This window comes from Leopardus geoffroyi, chromosome A2, assembly GCF_018350155.1.
Source record: "Leopardus geoffroyi isolate Oge1 chromosome A2, O.geoffroyi_Oge1_pat1.0, whole genome shotgun sequence".
Taxonomy (NCBI): Eukaryota; Metazoa; Chordata; class Mammalia; order Carnivora; family Felidae; genus Leopardus; species Leopardus geoffroyi.
In genome coordinates, this window is record NC_059331.1 from 148280250 (window position 1) to 148297194 (window position 16945).

A 16945-nucleotide genomic window follows, 5' to 3' on the forward strand; every position below is an offset into this window, starting at 1 on the left:
AGAGCAGGGGAGGGGCAGAGAGGAAGGGAGACATGGAATCCAAAGCAGGTTCCATCCAGCCTGTGAGCTGTCAGCACAGAGCCCGATATGGGGCTCGAACTCACAAACCGCAAAACCATGACCTGAGCTGAAATCGGACACTTAACTGACTGAGCCACACAGGTGCCCACCTTCTCTGAGTTCTTGAAGATGGCCTGTCCAGAAAACCCCATTCAGCCCTGCCCTAGCCTCTCTCCTGCCGCCTTCAACTCTCTCCATCCCCTTTATCCTTCTCTTCTTTTTCCTTTTTGCACACACTTATCAACCTCTAACATGTTACTTAGTTTACTTGTCATTGTGTTTATTTTGCATGGATATCCTGTCCCTCTGCCCCTTGTGGGAGTGTGAGTCCACAAGGGTGGGGGTATTTGTTTCCTTCACTGCTGTATTCCAAATGTGGGGATCAGTGCCTGGCACGTAATGGGCTCTCAGTAAATAGTTGTTAAGTACTATTTATTATGAGTAGCCATTTATTAGTGAATGTTTTCAGATATGGTGATTTTTGCATTTCTAGGTCTCAGATAATGTATACTAGGAAAACAAGGATGCCCTGAATCTATTAGAGGCATCAGGGAAGGCTTCACAGGGGACCTGTAATCTGTGCTGAGTCTAAAGGAGCAGAGGAGGAATTCATGGGATGGAGAAGGACTAAGGGAAGGGCAGTCCAGGCTGAAGAAACTGTTTCATGCAGGGAAGAGTTTGAGGCATGCGGGTTAGGGCTGGCAGTTTGGCGTGGGCTGGAAGGCAGTGACAGGGGAGGGGCTGAAAGACTGCGTAGCCATTGGTAGGATTCAGATTGGCAGAGCCCCACCCCAGCAACACCAGTGCCCTCCTGACCCTGCCAGCCTCCAAGACCTTCCTTCCCTATGCCGCCTGGGGGGATACCTGAGACCTGGGGGGCACAGAGGAGCCTTTACATTTTTCACTGTCTGGTGTATGCACAGCCTTATGGGCCCCGAGTAACGATGTGTGTAAGAAGCTTCAGGTCCAGAGGAGAAGGCACAGGCAAGTGGAGTTCCCACACAAAACAGCATGGTGATAACACCTTCAGAGATGGGGGGGGGGAGAGAGAGAGAGAGAGAGAGAGAGAGAGAGAGAGAGAGAATCCCAAGCGGACATGGGGCTTGATCCCATGACCCTGGGATCGTGCCCTGAGCTGAAATCAAGAGTCGGTGCTCAACCACCTGAGCCACCCAGGTGCCCCAAGAGTGTCCACTTCTAAGTGGAGAGACCAGGGATGACTTCATGGAGGCGGTGTCATTTTGTGTCATTCTTCGTCAAAAATCGGGGGTTGGGGGTGGGGAAGGAAACTCCACCAAAGGATTGTGTAGACACTCCTAGTTGACAGCCTCGAGATGAGCATCGATCAATGCAAGCAATCTATTAATTGCATAAATAACAATGGTTTCTTGGCCAAAAAACCCAGCCCTAGCAGATGTTGTCAAATGTATCCATTTTGTCCTATAATCTTTAAGTAATCTTTTCATAAAGTACCATCTCAAGTAGAGACCTAATCCGTCCTCCCCCAGTAGGAGGGGAATTATCTTTCTGATGGTATAAGATAATCCTTTTAGGTGACATGAAACCAACTCTTAGCCTAAATCCCTTCTTTTTCCTCCCCCACAGGTGCCATCATTACTGTTAAGAACTGCATTTAGAAATAAGCAGGAAGACTGGAGGGGTTATTTCGAGCCTCAAATAGTATTAAGTTGGAACCTGAATCTTCTGAAATGACAGCCTGACTTCTGAGCGGCCGTGCTGAGGATCTTGCTGCTCTCCGTTGGAGGGGAGCTTCTGTTTCCTGGGTGAGGAGCCAGGGGTCCTGGCCCACTCCCCAGAGGCTGGGCCCTAATAGGCGCTTGGGACAGTGAGAGGTTAGGTGGGGAAAGCAATTCAAGACAGCCTCAGGGAAGAAAGTATTGGCATTAAGGCTTCTTAGAGGTGATGGCAAGAGAGATAATCCACTTACTGGTGTTCTTGGAGGAGAAGGTGGCCCAGGTGGGTGAGGAGGACACACAGCTCACAGAGACCCCCTAGTTCAAGTTCTAACTTTGCTGCTTTCCAATTGTGCGGTTTGGGGACATCACTGTATTCCCCTTTTAGAATCTGTAAAATGGGAGCAACGTTAGGAAAGCCCTTTCTTGCAATCTACACGTGGGAGAAAGCTATAGCAGCCGTAAACGAGGACACCCAGGACAGAGAGCTTAAGAGCCATACCGACGGTCAGCGTGCTGGTGAGGCCGGGAGCTGAGGGCTCCTAAAACCCTGGGGCCCTCTTCCTGTTATACTAAGCAAGTATCCATTTTGTGGGATAGCTTTCTCAGGACAGAACCGACACGAAGAGTTGACTCAACTGTCATTTGCATTCTCTTCCTGGTCATGTCACGCAGACGAGTGCTCCGTAGTGTAATTAGTCCATCTATCATTCTCTCTCTCTGCATCCGTCTAGTCACCGGAACAAGATTTACTGAGCACGTGCTATGTGTCTGTCGGGAGTGTGAAGCACTGGGGAGTCAAACAAGAAAGGCTGCTTGTTCAGCCCTTGAGCAACTCACACACCTGTTCCGGAAGCGCACACGGTGCCATGCGATCTTACAAGAGAGGTTCGCATCCAGCTCATCATGAGAGCTATTTTCTTGTTTTCGGGAGGAGGGTACGGAGGAGTTGGGAGGGGCTACACGGGGGGAGTGAAGGGAGCGAGTGATGATAGCCGAGGGCGATGGCTCTCAGTAGGTGGGCGCTGATGGGAGTGTGTGCACACGTGTGTGTTCGTGCGTATGTATGTTTGGGGAGGCAAGGGGCAAAGGAGGGAAGGGCATCTCAGGGGAGCGGTGAGCGCAAACGTACGTGGGATCTGCTGCCCTGGTCAGCGTGGCTGGATGGGGTGAGGGCTCCGGCCGTGGGTGGCAGACACCCTGGGAAGTTGGCAGGTGCCAGAACGCAGAGGTATCTCATGGCCTCAAAGGGGTTAAACTTTCTCCCGGAGCTCCTTTTAAATCCTTCTAAACAGGGGAGTGACATTATCAGATTTTAGAAAGATAATTCTGGTGGCAGTGTGCGGCACAGATGGGAGGGGGGAGAATTGGAAACAGGGAACCCTGTTCTGCAGAGACTGTAATAATCCAGGCAACGGATGATGAGGGCCCGAGTGAGGGCAGGTGCGTCGGAATGAGGATGAAGTGGATTAGAGAGAGGTTGAAAAAAGAGAGTCAGCCTGGTGACTGATTGGGAGTCGGGGGGAAGGGAGTGAGGGGGAGGGGCGGGAAAGCACCCGAGGTGTGTAATTTGGCGGCAGGGTGAACGATGGGGTCATTAATTGGGAACTAGGATGAGGAGGAGATTGGAGTGCGCGAAGAGGGGACAGCATCATGAATCCTGCTTTGGGTCTGTTGAGTCAGGAACTCAGGGAAGAGGTGTGCAGTTGGCAGTTGAAAATGGGTTTAAAGTTTAGGAGAGGAGAGACGTGTATTTTTCATGACACAGATACTTATAAGTGTCTTTTATGTGTCAGGTGGCCTTCCAGTGTCTGGGGATACAGCAGTGATTGTGACAGGCAAGATCTCTACTTTCATGGAGCATTCATTCCCAAGGAGGGAAAACAAATAAGAAACTAGTGGGCAGACGCAAAATAAGACAGGGTAACGTGACAAAGAATGCCTGGGGGGGGTACATCAGATGGGGTTCAGGGAAGGCATTTCTTAAGAGGTTAGTATTTGAACCAAGATCTGAATAATGAAGAAGGGCCAGCTGTGTGAAGACCTTGGAGGAAAAGCAGTCCAGGCAGAGGGAACAGCACATGCAAAGGCTTTGAGGTGAGAACAAACATGGCATGTTCAAGGAAGAGAAAGAAGGCCAGGGTGTTTGGAATGTAGTGGGTGAGGGAATGGAAGGTAAGGCACGAGTTTGGAGAAGTGGTCGGGGGTCAGATGGCACCATAGAATGAATGTGTCGGTCAGATGAGACTAATCTGCATGGTAACAGATCACCCTCAAATCTCAATAGTATATAATAGAGAAGTTGACTCATCACTCACACTATATGTCCATTGTGGATTGGCTGCAAATTTTCTTCACTCGAGGACCCAGGTAGATATGACAGCTCCTACCTGGGACACCGCCGGTTTCCCAGCAGAGGGAAAAGAGAAGGTGGAGGTGTGATGGCCTTCCAGCTTCTGCATGGAAGTGGATGTGCCACTTCTATTGGCCCAGGAAAGTTACATGGTTATAAGTGATGTCGTCGGGGTTTGGGGATGCATAATCCTTCCACAAGAGGAACAGCAGGAGTTGAGATCAACAATGCAGCCTACCATGTAGGCTATGGTAAGGAGATTAGATTTTATTCCAAGGACTATAGAAAGCCACTAGGTTTTTTGTTTTGTTTTGTTTTGTTTTGTTTTTTAAACAGAGGGTATTGTAGGTTGCCAAGGTAGGCTAAAAAGTAGATCAAGGATGAAAATAGGAGATATGAGAAGCAGGGCAATCTGGGAAAGTGCGTGTCAGCTACGAGCACATGGCAAGGGAGCTCCTTTAGGGTAGAGCCCTGAAAAGACTATCAGGACAGGACCCTATGACCTGGCCTTGTAGGCTCTCCATGCATATCAGGCGCTCGTGGATGGTCTTTGGACAAGGCACCCTGGAATAGCCGTATTCTGCCCACGATCACAGCGTTCCTCTCTAGGAGTCTTCTAGAGAAAGATGTAGATGAAGAAAACAGTAAAAGGAAAATAGCACCTAAATGCTAGTGAGAGTGGACCCTGAACCATAATAGAGAGGGCTTTATAAATTAGGCTGGAGGAAACCTACAATGATGGCTTTTGTTCTCTCCTCCTCCCCATGCCACATGCCACAGGAAAAGATTCAATCCCTGATCATGAATCTTTTTTCTATATGGAAAGGAGAGAGAAGAAGAGGGCAGGATGGGTGGGATGCTCCAGGACGGTGGGCCCCCGGGGCGGGATGCCACTTCTACCCCTGGGGACAAGAAAGAAAGAAAACACAAGATGACAAAGAGCTCCCAGTACAGTGTAGACCAGGAGCGGAGTCCCAGCCCATCTGTAGGGCGGAGCAGCTCTGTTCACAGGTAGTCCAGTCCAAACTACCAAAGTGGTGAGTTTGGATCAACCTTCCTCTTCTGCGGGGCGGGCTGAGGAGGGAGTGAATGGGGAGCTTCCCTTCCCTCACTTGCTGTCTCTTGCCTGCTCCCTAATCCCTCCACTCCAGGAGGGAGAATGGAGAAAGCCAGTCTGAACAAGAGAACTTTGAGTTTTCAAGTTCTCCTGCCAAAGCTCCCCCTGCTGGTGGCTCCATTGCAGTTACTCAGCACATGTTTGACACATGCCAGGAGGTCGCAGAAGTGGCGGGTGGGGGTGGGGGTGGCGGGAGACACATGGCCAAAATATCCAGGACAATTGACTTTGCTGCCTGGGGGTTTTCTTTGAACATCAAATCTTGGCTTCTGTTTTTATAAGAGAATGTCACAGCTCTTCAACTAAAATTATAAACGTCTCATGGGTAGAGCCCATAATTTATACTTCTTTGGACCTCCACCCTTCCCAGCAAATCCAGCACAGGCCATTCAGAAGCAAGTTAAATACTTCTATGAATAAACGAGGGAGTGACTGAATGATTTCCCAGAAGGCTTACCCAGAAACAACACTTGTGATCCGTCTCTCCCACTGGCCACGGTGCCGGTGATGAACTTCGTGCCCATATGAGAATGCAGATGGAGAGAAGGAAATTTATTATGCTGCCAGAGAGGGAAAGCAACAATTTAGGCCTCTTGATTCTCTTCCTGCTGGCTGGGCCCTGTGGCCAACGGTTAGAGAATGACAACGTGTCTCTGCTTCTTCTAGGGCTCAAGGGACCACGACAGGCTCAGGCCATTACCCATGGAACTGGCCAGGGAGAGCCTACCTGTCAAATTGGCCGGAACGTGGCAAGATAAACTCCTGGTGAGTCCTTCTGTGACACCCTAGGGCTTTGGTGACAGAGTTAATTAATCAAGACACCAATGTCAAAATTAAAGTGAGGAGGAAAAGTCAATTAGTGATTGAATAGCTATGAGGAGACAGATTTTAATGAGGTTCCCTCTAATTTGAGCTGTTCCTTAACCCCTCCTCATTAGGCGTGGTCATGCTTCCTTTTTCTGAGTACTTTGGGGGTCAGGAAGAGGGAGGGATGAGGGGTGTCTCTCTAATTTACACTCCGGGGTGCATGGGGAGAGAGTTCTGTGCTGTCTGCAATATGCCAGGGCCCTATACAGACGTCTATCACCACCCTGAATTCTTTTCAGCAGGATGTTCATTTTGATTTGCAGTTTACCCCTTCAGCTTCCCTTCATCAGGCTTGGCCAGACTCCTGAGAGGAGATCTGAGCTGAGAGCGGGAGACACGGGTAGGCCAGGAAGGCTGGAGCTGGGCTCTCCAGGGAGACATCTGCCACCAGTCCACCCTCCACAGCCTCCTTCAACTCTATTTGCTTCTACAGGGAGACGGGGAGATTATGATGTTGCACAGGCGTTCCAAACCCTTGTCATGGTTAATAAAGGTCTGGCAGGAACCAGAGCTAGGATGGCTTTGCAGGCTCTGGTGTTGGTGACTCGGGGAGGGAAAGTAGGTGTAGCTATTTTTCCGGCTGCCTAGGTGACACTAACGAGCCTGGGGACCAACAGAGAGACCAGACTGAGGGTCTCTGCTTCCTGCCCTTACTCAACAGGTTTACTGATCTGGGGCATGTGGACAGTGTGACAGGTAGTGCAAGGTCAAGGGACAGGAAGTGGAGCATGAATAGCTAGATGAAATGCTGTGGGGGAAGCTTCTGGCCGGGGGCACCACTGCATTTCCCTGATCTTGACTTGGGCCAGGACTGGGCCCAGAAAATAATACATGTTTACTGTAGGGGCAGCAGACAAGGAAAAAGAAGTTTGACCTTGTCTCACTACCCAGAGACTAACCACTGCTATCTTTTCAGATGTTTTCCGAGTAAATGTATTTAATGTTTTATATTAATTGACATAATGTTTAGCTGTATATCATGATTCCGTCTGGCAGGCATAAATATTTAGGTCATTGGAAAGGCCTATCCCATTTGTTCTTTTCACAAATCAAAATCCAGTCACATTTGCTTTCTAGAAATCAAAAACTATCAGGTAAGACTGAGGTCCTTTTATATACAGGAAAAATTATGAAAATGTAATCATGGGTTTGTTGTGCAATAAAAAAAATTTAAACAAAGAAAATGGTGGAAAGATGTAAATGATAAGAGAATAACTGGAGAAAACTTGTTTTTAGAAAAATGCAATATTGCAAAAATATCAAGAAAGAAATGAAAGCTAAAAAATTGAAAACATATTATTTTTTTTGAGGGAGAGAGAGGGGACAAGGGAGGGGTAGAGGGAGAGAGAGAGAATTTTAAACAGGCTCCACGCCTAGTTCGGAGCCCAACATGGGGTTCGATCTCATGACCGTGAGATCATGAAAAGCTGAAATCAAGAGTTGGATGTTTAACCAACTGAGCCACCCAGGCACCCCATGCAAACATTTTAGTTTTTTACTCAAGACAAATTTTTTAATGTTTATTTTTGAGTGAGAGAGAGACAGAGAGCATGTGTGCAGGAGGAGCAGAGAGAGAGAGAGGGAGACAGAGAATCCAAAACAGGCTCCACAATGTCAGTGCAGAGTATGATGTGGGTCTTGAATCCACAAACCATGAGATCATGACCTGAGCCAAAGTCAGATGCTCAACCAACTGAGCCACCCAAGTAGCTCATCCATGCAAACATTTTAAAGGAAAGAAAAATATCAAGATGCAGATAACCAAGCTGAAAAGAGAAAATACTTCTACAGGCCCAACATAAGAATGACTTATCATTATAGTTTTTTTCTTTCTAGTGCTTGTCTCATACGTGTTTTTTCAAGGATGTGAAGGCGTATAGCATAAACATGTCTTCAACCTGTTATGTAGTCATAATAATATAACTTTAATGGCTAAAATACATTCTATTAAGTATATTTATTGCACATTGTTTAATTATTATCCAGCTTTGGATTTTGAAGCACTTCAGATTACCCTATTACAAAAGTACAATGGTTAACATTTTTGTGCATGTTACTTTTTGTTATTTTGAATTTTCTTAAGAGTATTTGCCTAAATGAAATTGTTGAGTTAAGACGTTTGGACTTTTGGGGCACCTGGGTGGCTCAGTTGGTTAAGCATCTGACTTCGGCTCAGGTCATGATCTCACAGTTCGTGAGTTCGAGTCCCACGTTGGACTTTGTGCTGACAGCTCAGAGCCTGGAGCCTGCTTCGGATTCTGTGTCTCCCTCTCCTTCACCCCTCCCCCACTCGCACTCTGTCTCTCTCTCTCTCTCAAAAATAAGTAAACATTAAAAAAAAGTTTAAAACACTTGGACTTTTAATAGTTCTTGATTAATATTCCAAAATTTGCTGTCGAAAATGATCGTCCAATTTACAGGAGTATTGCTTTCATTGCTCCCTCAGCAGCCTAAGATATTATTAAAAAAATTTTTTTACTGAGGTGTAAGTTGTATGAAATGTCCATATTTTAATAGATCAGTTTGATGAGTTTTGACAGTTATAGGCACTTTTAAAACCACCTCTGCCCAGTTATAGAATATTTTCATTACTCAAGAAAATTCTCTTGCCTATTTTGGACTTCATAAAAACACAAATGATAACAAAGAATTATATATGCTCTAAACTCTATTAATCTGCTGTTACAATTTTTTATATTAAACAGAATTGGTGGTCTTTCAAAGAATTAATTACATGCCCATTTGGTTCTTTTTTTATAGTGTTTCTCTCTCTCCAAATTCTCCATTTGTTTGTATGTACTTACTCTGTTTGTTTCACTGTCACTGTCTAGACAATTCTAACATCTGAGCCATCTCCGGGTCTCATTCTATTTACTCTTCGTCCCTTGACCCTATCACATTTGCTTGTGTCTTATGGTCTCTTAATTCCTTATTTATGTTGGGCACTGTGTGTAGGAAATCACTAGAGACTGAAGTAAAGAATATTTACCCACAGGAAAGGTTGTGTGCCTTCCATTAGACTGCTAATGTGAGAGAAGGAGACATATGAAGGCTCTGTCTGAACAGGGTATGGATTGGTTGCAGCTTTAGTTTGATCTAGTTCACCACTGGCTTCTGATGTTTTGAGGATGGTACCAAGGCTCGCTTGGGCTCTGAGCACCAGTGAGACTCAAGAGATCTTTCTATGCTGCCCAGTTCTGTTGGAGCTCTCTGAACCATGGAAAGCTTTCTGTCTTTCTGCTTTGCAGCCAGCTGTGGGCTTGAGTTTTAGGGCCTTCCCCCAGATTTCTGTTCCATGTCTGGGGAAGGCCACCGTGCTGCACTTGGTGGAGACCCTGGCTCCCTTGAAGGGATTTCTCAGCCTTCTGTCTTACCCCCAGTCTACAGCAGGTCGTGTAGTTGGGGAAGATCCTGCATGCCTCAAAGGGAATTCTCTCGGTTCTATCTTGCCCTTTGCCTTTGGCCTATTACCTGTGTACTTGAGGAAGATGTCTATGAAAGCTTTGGCATGCAGGTGGGCAGACACTTGCTCTATGACCGGGGCTGTTGGAATGCTGATCTGTCACACGAGCTCACACGTGCCCGTTAAATGTTGTTACACGTTGGGCTGATACTTCTTTACCCGAGTTTACGACCGATTCCTCTCCTACCTGTCACTTCAGAGATAGAAGCAGCCATGCGTCTCTTCTATCTTAGGAAGAGCTTGTCATTTCTGGAATCTGGTTTATTTAGTTTTTTGTTTTTTGTTCTTTGTTTTTTGTTTTTTTGCATCCTGAGCACTCTGATGATTTTTACAACCACGACTATGAGGCTTGCTTGGCTGGTTCTCAGTGCCAGGGCAGGTTCAACAGTCACTTCAGGCTTTCCACATCCTAACCAGAAACAGAAGCCCCAGAGGGATTATTTTTCAGTTCGAGATAATTTAAGAGAGGGAAATGGGAACTCAGTGCTTTAATTTATATTTTTTATTCTCTCGCAACTGAACATCTCAAATCCTTGTTTGCTTGTTATATCACTTCTTTTGTGAGTGTCTTTTGCCCTTTTAGTGTCTTAATTTGTTTCTGACCCATATACAGAGGTCTTAAATACTAAATATAGTGCCTCTTTGTTACATTTGTTGCAGTATTTTTTGTCTGCCATTTGCTTTTATGGGTTACGTTCTATTTCGTAGTCAAATTTATAGATCTTCCTCTTTTTTCTTTTTTATTCCTTGTATTGCTTGTGAGCCTATAAAGTTATCTTTCCTATAGACATTTGGAAAATATTCAATTCTATTTTTCTGAGATTTTGATGTTTAAAAAAACCCACATTTGACTCTTCCACTCAACTGGAATTTATTTTAGTACATAATATAAAGCGAGATTCTGAAATTACTGTTTCTCCAAATTGCTAGTTAATTGTCCCGACACCATTTATTGGGTAATCCTTTCTTTCCATCATTGAGCTGTAATGAATCTTACATCTTTGTACATAATCGGGTCCATTTCAGTGCCATCTGTTCTATTACAGTGATCTCTCAGTCTGGTCTTGGGCAAATCCAGATGAGTTTTTGAATCTGCAAAGCTAAGGAGCTAACTGTGGTCTTGATATAGCTTCCTCAGGGGCTGGGAGAGCCAATTCTCTCTGAAAGCGTCTGATGACAATTATATAACTTGTATTTATTTACTTATTTCATTGCTTAATTTTATTAAATTCCTGAGAATTAAAGCTCTTTAAAGGCTGTGATTATCTTTGACAAGGTTAAATACTACCTGAGCCCTGTTTTCCTGGAAAACAGCAATGGTCAAGAAGTCCCCCGCTCCTTTGTGTTCCTGGAAATGCTGATTGCAAAGCAGCAGACTGCCCAGTGTGAGCTGTCTAAGACTCAGGGGTAAACTCCTATTAACTTAAGACAAGGCCAGACACAGACCCTCCAAATTCCCATTCTTTGTCTCATAAATGTTTAGTTCCGCTCTTTGTTTCTGATGAATGTGGACAAGATACCCATTCAGTCGCCTTGGCCAAACTTTAGTTAGGCTTTTTCTCCACCCCACCCTCCACAACCCTGAACCTTGAATTTTGACCCATGCTCAGGCTGAGCCATTAATGGAATATGGATTCTCTCCTTCACAACCCCTCCTGAAAATAGGCTGACCACAAAGAAAAACAGTCCCTCCTCAACTATCTGATCACACTCCTTGCACATTCTGTCCCCCGCCCCCAATTCTGGTTTACTCCTCTCTCTAGAAATTCTGCCTGAGGGGCACCTGGGTGGCTCAAACAGTTGGGTGTCTGACATTAGCTCAGGTCATGATCTCAATGGTTTGTGGGTTCGAGCCCCACGTCGGGCTTTGCGCTGACAGCATGGAACCTGCTTCGGATTCTCTGTCTCTGTCTCTTTCTGCCCCTTTCCTGCTCATGTTCTCTCTCTCTCTCTCTCTCTCTAAAAAATGAATGGATGTTAAAATTTTTAAATAAAAACAACAACAACACAAAATAAAAATTCTGCTTGAATTCAGGTAGGAGCACTCTTTCTAGTGCTGTCGTCTCCCTCCCCCTATGGCAATAGTCTATTTCATCTCACGGTATTATTTCCGACTTGAGAAGTATGTCTATCCATTCACCACTGTATCCCAGTCTCCAAACAATTCCAGTAACAGAGTAGCTTCTTAATAATGGTTCAAGTTGTTTTTTATTATAAGAATAATACATAATCCTTGAAAGAAAAAAAATCAAATGTTTCAGAATGATGTAAAATAAAGTATAAAATCCCTCTTCCCCTCAAGTGCTAGCCTTTGCCACCATTTATATTTCTTTCATATCTTTCAAGACATTTTCTGTTTTTTCTATTTTTTTTAAGTTTATTTATTTTGTGCAAGAGAGAGAGCACGTGTGCACGGGAGGGGCAGAGAGAGGGAGAGAAAGAGAGAGAGAGAGAATCCCAAGGAGGCTCTGCACTGTTAGCACGGAGCCCCACGCAGGGCTTGAACTTGTGAACTGTGAGATCATGACCTGAGCAGAAATCGGGAGTTGGACACGCAACCGACTGACCCACCCAGGTGTTCAAGACATTTTCTGTCCTTATGTGAAAAATAGATGTATACATCACAAATGAGACAATTCATAATTAATATTCTTCAGTTTTCTGTATTCATTCAGCAGTCAGTATGCCAGGATATCTTGGGCATCGTTTTACATATGATTATATGTAGAGCTACCCCATTCTGCCTAAGAGCAGCACAGTGTTCCCTTGTATGGTACATTGCAGAAATGCCATCATTTATTTGTTATTTTGTTCCAGGTTTTTGATATTACAAACAGCACTGCTGTAAATACCCTGTGTATCTATTTTTTACATACCTGTACAAGTATATATACAAGGATAAATTCCTAAAGTGGAAATTTTCAAGAATTTAGAATGTTGGTAGATTATCACATTGCCCTTCAGCTTTACACTAACACCAAAGATGAATGAAAACAATTTTTAAAAATTCTGGTTATCATTGGACTTTGCCTATATTATAGATGAAAAATTGAATCTAGATACTGGTACAGTTTACATTTCTTTGTGTGAGATTGAACATCTTTTCACATGGTTATAGGCCCTTTTTAAAAAAAATTTTATTAAAAAATTTTTTTTAAACTTTTTTTTGTTTGTTTGTTTGAGAGACAAAGAGAGACAGAGCATGAGCTGGGGAGGGGCAGAGAGAGAGGGAGACATAGAATCCGAAGCAGGCCCTGGGCTCTGAGCTGTCAGTACAGAACCAGATGCGGGGCTCAAACCCATGAACAGTGAGATCATGACCTGAGCCGAAGTTGGATGCTCACCCGACTGAATCACCCAGGTGCCCCTGGCCTTTTTTTTTTTAAACTGGGTTGTTCTTTCCTTATTGATTTTAATAATTTCTTTTTTTATGTTATTTTTTTACAATTTACATCCAAATTAGCATATAGTGCAACAGTGATTTCAGGAGTAGATTCCTTAATGCCTCTTCCCCATTTAGCCCATCCCCCCTCCCACGACCCCTCCAGTAACCCTCTGTTTGTTCTCCATATTTAAGAGTCTCTTCTGTTTTGTCCCCCTCCCTGTTTTTATATTATTTTTGTTTCCCTTCCCTTATGTTCATCTGTTTTGTATCTTAAAAGTCCCCATATGAGTGAAGTCATATGATACTTGTCTTTCTCTGACTAATTTTGCTTAGCATAATACTCTCTAGTTCCATCCACGTAGTTGCAAATGGCAAGATTTCACTCTTTTTGACTGCCGAGTAATACTCCATTGTGTGTGTATATGTGTGTGTGTGTGTGTGTGTGTGTGTGTGTGTGTGTGTGTGTTTATCACATATTCTTTATCCATTCATCTATCGATGGACATTTGGGCTCTTTCCATACTTTGGCTATTGTCGATAGTGCTGCTGTAAACATTGTGGTGCATGTGCCCCTTCAAAACAGTATACCTGTATCCCTTGAATAAATACCCAATAGTCCAATTGCTGGGTCATAGGGTAGTTCTATTTTTAATTTTTTGAGGAACCTCCATACTGTTTTCCAGAGTGGCTGCACCAGTTTGCATTCCCACCAACAATGCAAAAGGGATCCTTTTTCTCCGCATCCTCGCCAACATCGGTTGTTGCCTGAGTTGTTAATGTTAGCCATTCTGACTGGTATCTCATGGTGGTTTTGATTTGTATTTCCCTGATGATGAGTGATGTGGAGCATTTTTTCATGTGTAGGTTGGCCATCTGGATGTCTTCTTTGGAAAAGTGTCTATTCGTGTCTTCTGCCCATTTCTTCACTGGATTATTTGTTTTTCGGGTGTTGAGTTTGATAAGTTCTTTACAGATTTTGGATACCAACCCTTTATCTGATATGTCATTTACAAATGTCTTCTCCCATTCCATCGGTTGCCTTTTAGTTTTGCTGATTGTTTCCTTTGCTGTGTAGAAAGAAGCTTTGTATTTTGATGAGGTCCCAATAGTTCATTTTTGCTTTTGTTTCCCTTGCCTCCGGAGACGTGTTGAGTAAGAAGTTGCTGCGGCCAAGGTCAAAGAGGTTTTTGCCTGCTTTCTCCTCAGGGATTTTGATGGCTTCCTGTCTTACATTTAGGTCTTTCATCCATTTTGAGTTTATTTTTGTGTATGGTGTAAGAAAGTAGTCCGGGTTCATTTTTCTGCGTGTCGCTGTCCAGTTTTCCCAGCACCACTTGCTGAAGAGACTGTCTTTATGCCATTGGATATTCTTTCCTGCTTTGTCAAAGATTAGTTGGCCATATATTTGTGGGTCCATTTGTGGGGTCTCTACTCTGTTCCATTGATCCGAGTGTCTGTTTTTGTGCCATCCTTATTGATTTTAAAGAATTATTTTTATATCAGATAAATTAGCTTTCCTGTCATATATGCTGCAAATAATTTACCCTTTTGTCTTTGACATTGTAAATGTTATTTTTGCCATAGAAAATGTTCATATTTTTATATAGTCAAAACTGTTCATCTTTTCTTCTATAGCTTCTATGTTATTTTCAATTCTATGTACAGGCATATTATAGTTTACTTAATGCCAATATTTATTATTTTTTTATTAAAAAAATTTTTTTAACATTTATTTATTTTTGAGAGAGAGAGACGGAGTGTGAGCCGAGAAGAGGCAGGGAGAGAGAGGGAGACACAGAATCTGAGGCAGGCTCCAGGCTCTGAGCTCTCAGCCCAGAGCCTGATGCGGGGCTTGAACCCACAAACCGTGAGATCATTCCTGAGCCGAAGCCCGGCGCTTAACTGACTGAGCCACCCAGGCACCCCAAAGCCATCATTTATGAAGATTTAAGTTGCTTTTCATTTTTAAATTATTTTAAACAATATTTGCAGATACAAATTTATACTCATTGTTGACTATTTCCTGTTAGTTCCTAAACATTGATTAAGTCCTGCCAGATGAAGGCCACTGATTTTCACCCCCTTCTGGATCCATTGATCTATCCTCTCAGTAAGAATGCCTCTTTTTGCTCAGAAAAGTTAGATGCTGGAGAGGAGAAGGAACGAGGAGCAGAAAGATGGGGAGGGGGGTGGCAGGCAGGAGAGAAGAGCATTTTAAGAATATGTAAGGGACGACATCACAGGTGCACATCCCAGTTAACATCGTTATCTCTTAGTTTCTGCTCCTGACAGTTTGCTGGAGGGGTTGATCTGCCATTCTTGTAGTTTTGGGGTATGAACGAGGACTAATTAGAACCTTGCCTTGTAGTTGGGTTTGTACACAGTGATGGTGACTTTTGTATCAGCAGGCAAGGAGGGACCCTTTTCTCTACAGTTATCTGCAACATGTGATCTCATGGTCAGGATAGTTTATATATCTCCTCTATGATTTCCTATAACCTTTAAAACTAGATTGGAGCAAGGGGCAAATCCTGTCTATTTGTGGATAATGAATATGGAATAAGTTGGATTTCTCTCTCTTAAATATAAATGAAAGGAGAATTCACAAATCCCAACCGTTTCTGCTAATTCCACCAAAGGTAAATTGCACACTGCCTCGCATACTCCTCGAAGAGCATGAAGCTAGAATCTCTCTATTTTCTTTCTTTTTTTAACTTTATTCATTTTTTGAGAGACAGAGAGAGACAGCACGAGAAAGGGAGGGGGCCGAGAGAGAGGGAGACACAGAATCCCAAGCAGGCTCCAGGCTCTGAGCAGTCAGCACAAAGCCAGGTGCGGGGCTCGAACCCCCTCACTGTGAGATCGTGACCTGAGACGAAGTCGGACGCTTAACCGACCCAGCCACCCAGGTGCTGCCAGAATTTCTGTATTTTCAGAACTGAAACTTGTTTAGGCACTTGAGTGAAAATGGCAAGGTGGCCGATTTGTCTGATGGTTTCTTTTTATGGACTCCAGAGGGTTATATAATCTCATACCTAGAAATTTGGTTTAACTGATCGATCTTCTACATTAATGTTAAGGTTCACACTTCTGTTTATGCCTCTGCCATCTCCCCCACGGGACCGTAAGCTTCTTGAGAGCAGGCTTGCCTTGTGAGTGAGCGTGTGCATGGTGCGCCGCCCAGACAGGTGCTGAGGACTTTTCAGATCGCTAGGGGGAGCCACACGAGGTTTTCTCTGGAATTCTTACAGGCGCCAGTTGCTCAAAGCAGGGAGCTCTGATCTGGACTGACATGGCAGCGTCCTCTGCCCCAAATAAGAACGTACGTTTTGCAGGAACTGTCTGCAGGGTGATGCAGCAGAGGCCGTGGACTGTGTGTATAAAACCATTTGCTGTCTGCGCAAAACCTGGGCCTGGTGGCTCCTCTGCACAGTTCCCGTGTGCCTTTGGGCAAGAATCCCTTGAACAGCTTATCATGCGTTTTTTCTTGATTCCCCTGAAGTTCCTGGGAGGTTCTGAGTCCCATGCAGGAGCAGTAGGTGGTTTTTCTTTCTCAACAGACACATGCCAGTCTTGCTTTTTGGAGCTTGTGTGAGGTGTGAATGGACTCTTGCCAAGAGAGCAGGGCAGGAGACTGACAGGGACTAGGACTGGGGAGAAGGAGGTATTGATGATGAAACGGGGTTCTTGGATCAGCCCGGAAGCGGAAGTACTCCCTGTCAGGCACAGACTGTGGGGCGACCCCGGTGGAAGTGGACACGATCTTGCCAAACATAGGATGGGTGAGTGCCAGGTTCTCTGCCCATCCTGACCTCTTTACTGTGCTCTGTGCCCTCGTTGCTAGTGGTCAGAACTCCTCGCCGAAGAGTTGGCTTTTAAAAATCTCTGATGCTCCTGAGCCATGAGGTGTCGTCTGGGGTGGAGGGTTGGCAGACTGGGGTTCAGGACTTCTCCCGTCTGGTCTCTGTTCTCACAGTTGCTCCAGACTTCCCTCATGATGCAGCCG

The 16945-nt window shown here is 44.6% G+C and overlaps 1 long non-coding RNA gene across 1 annotated transcript; it reads left to right on the forward strand.

Moving 5' to 3' along the window:
- The first annotated feature begins 2497 nt into the window (after positions 1-2497).
- On the forward strand, positions 2498-15721 carry LOC123606887. Its single transcript, XR_006716546.1, has 3 exons — positions 2498-2642; positions 5891-5989; positions 15678-15721. It is a non-coding gene; the product is annotated as an uncharacterized LOC123606887 (long non-coding RNA).
- The last annotated feature ends 1224 nt before the right edge of the window (positions 15722-16945 follow it).